Raw genomic sequence first — 2,737 nt, 5'->3', positions numbered from 1 at the left:
TATATATACAGGAAAATCAATGTATGAGTGAGCATTTATGCATGAGGTAACTATTTTATAGAATTAACAGTCACCTCGTTACCTTATAAGGAATTAAACACATTCCATGACATTCGTTATTGAGTTCTTTATTATGTACGTATAAGTTTTGTTCATAATATCAAGCTATATGATATGTGTGTGTATGCGTGCGTGTGTGCATGTGCGTGGGGGGGGGGGTAGTTATACGAAGGCGGCAGCTATGTGAGCAAGCAATCATTTTATCTTTTTTTAGTGTATTTTTATACATTTTACCTTCCATGTTCATATAGATATGTATGAATGTGTGCGCAGATATATGTGCATATATGAACGCATGTACATATGTATGCTTGTGAATATATATCTGTGCGTATGAATGAATGAATGAATGGAATCGATGGATATAGGGAAAGAGAGACAATGGCTGTCAACCTAAATGGTTCACAATAAGCGTGTGTGTACATACGTATAAATGTATGGTTATTTCTATGTTTGCATGCACATATGTGTGTAAGAATGTAAGAATTTATGCTTTCACTTACGTACGTATGTATATATGTACGTACGAATCCATCTACGTACGTGCGTCTATATATATACATCTATGTATATATGTATGTATTTGAGTACTTCATATGCATGTATATACGTATCAATGTATGTAGGTAAGGCGGTGAGCGAGCAGAAACGTTAGCACGTCGGGCGAAATGCTTAGCGGTATTTCGCCCGTCGCTACGTTCTGAGTTCAAATTCCGCCGAGGTCGACTTTGCCTTTCATCATTTCAGGGTCGATAAATTAAGTACCAGTTGCGTACTGGGTTCGATCTAATCGACTGGCCCTCTCCCAAAAGATTGGGCCTTGTGCTTAGAGTAGAAAAATCGATGTATGTAACTATGTATGTATACATGCGTGTGTACGTATGTATGTACGTATGTATGTATGCATCGGTTATATATGCGTGAATATATGTATGTATGTATGTATGTATGTATGTATGTATGTGTGTATGTATGTATGTATGTAGACGAAAATCTCGATATATTTATCTTCCATATTTATCTTGTTTCAATCATTATACCGCGACCATGCTGGAGCGCGGCCTAGAAGATTTTAAGTTAAACTAATCTAAGTACCTTTTCCTCTTTTATTTTTAAGCCTGGTACTTATTCTATCGTTCACTTTTGCCGAACAGCTACCTTATGGGAACATAAACACACCAACACCGGTTGTCCAGCGATGGGGTGGGGACATGCACAGACACAAACACACACACACATACACACACACCTGCGACATGCTTCTTTCAGTTTCTTCTATCTTCCAAATCCACTCACAAGGCTTTTGTCAGCCCGAAACTGTTATAGTCTACTTGTCCAAGGTACCACTCAGTGGGGCTGAACCAGGAACCATGTGTTTGGGAAGCTAGCTTCTTACCACACTGTCACGCCTCATATTAAAATTCATGAAATAATTTCACTCTAAACTATTATGGATATCAAGATAATTAACTTACATCTGCCGATGTTGTCTTGCGCGTCGGTGTCGTTGTTGTAATTAATATTATCGCTGTAAGCGACTGATAGACTTTTGTGGTCCGTCTTGTTACATACAACCTTAATAGTCTGTTGTTGTCCTTAAAGAAAGCAACTGTGAACTGAAATACCTTGTCATGTCTTCAATTTGGAGAATTGTAACATATGGTGGCTGTTCACTGCTTAAGAAAACAAGAGTCTCCCTCTCTTTCTCTTTCTCTCTTTCTCTCCTTTTCTCACTTTATTGCTTTTTCTCATTTTCTCAATCTTTCATTATTAAGTCGATATTTGTACATACACACCCACACGCATGAACACATTAGAGCGGATAAATAGCATGTGTGTGTGTGTGTACTGTATCCAATATTTATTATTATTATTATTATTATTATTATTATTATTATTATTATTGAGTGAGAGAGCAGTGCATGGTATCAAAGTGACACTGGGGCTAAATATACGAAGCCCATTATACCCATCAGGACTACCCGTCTGATAAGGGTACACCAGGCACATGCATCACAACCATATGTGCGCGACATGGTGATCTCATATCAAGATAAATAGAGCATGACCTCGCAGGTGGGGCGCAGTTAAAATTTTCTTCAGGTCGAGTAGCCCATTCCGCTCAAAAGGTCCCTGAATAAGGTTTGTTTAAGGATGTTGAGCAAAACACCCATGTTTCCAAGGGTAAATTATTCAAGCCCCAAAGAATTCCTCTCGACACATGACTATGATATGATGCTCCCCCACTACTACTGCTCATGATCAGAGATGCGCATATCGTCAGCCACCAAGGGACATGCTCAACAGGCTAAGGTCAAACAACTGACATGCAAATCTGAGGTATTAAGCAGAATATTTGCTGTAGCCCATCTTTTTATACCAAGACAAAACAATGTACATAACACTTCCAATCAATTAAGATCAGAAGCCATGAGAGCCACTGCCTGGTACTGCATCCGGGGAGTACCAAGATTATTATTATTATTATGATTATTATTATTATTATTGTTCAGTAGTTTTATTTTTATAACGTGCTTTCACTTCATTACCGAGCGCAGCTCTGTGCGCCTTGGGTATGTGCTGTGGTTTGCTGTGGTGCTCTTATGTTTACTGTATTGAAAGTGTTTTGCGTAGAATGTGTGCAGTACCCAGTAGTACAATTTTCTGTATGTTATAT

At 38.4% G+C, this 2,737-nt stretch overlaps 1 protein-coding gene across 1 annotated transcript in view; it reads right to left on the bottom strand.

Moving 5' to 3' along the window:
- The window catches only part of LOC106878915 (short transient receptor potential channel 3), a 39,267-nt gene extending 37,546 nt beyond the window's left edge, over nt 1–1,721 (bottom strand). Inside the window, exon 1 of the mRNA XM_052968497.1 lies at nt 1,536–1,721. The gene's annotated coding sequence lies outside the window, so the exon portion shown is untranslated. The remainder of the gene's footprint in view (nt 1–1,535) is intronic.
- Between the last annotated feature and the right edge of the window lie 1,016 nt (nt 1,722–2,737).

Source organism: Octopus bimaculoides, chromosome 6 (genome assembly GCF_001194135.2).
Source record: "Octopus bimaculoides isolate UCB-OBI-ISO-001 chromosome 6, ASM119413v2, whole genome shotgun sequence".
In the NCBI taxonomy this organism is placed as follows: domain Eukaryota; kingdom Metazoa; phylum Mollusca; class Cephalopoda; order Octopoda; family Octopodidae; genus Octopus; species Octopus bimaculoides.
Note: the sequence above shows the minus strand (reverse complement) of the source record. Positions and strands in the feature narration are given on the sequence as shown.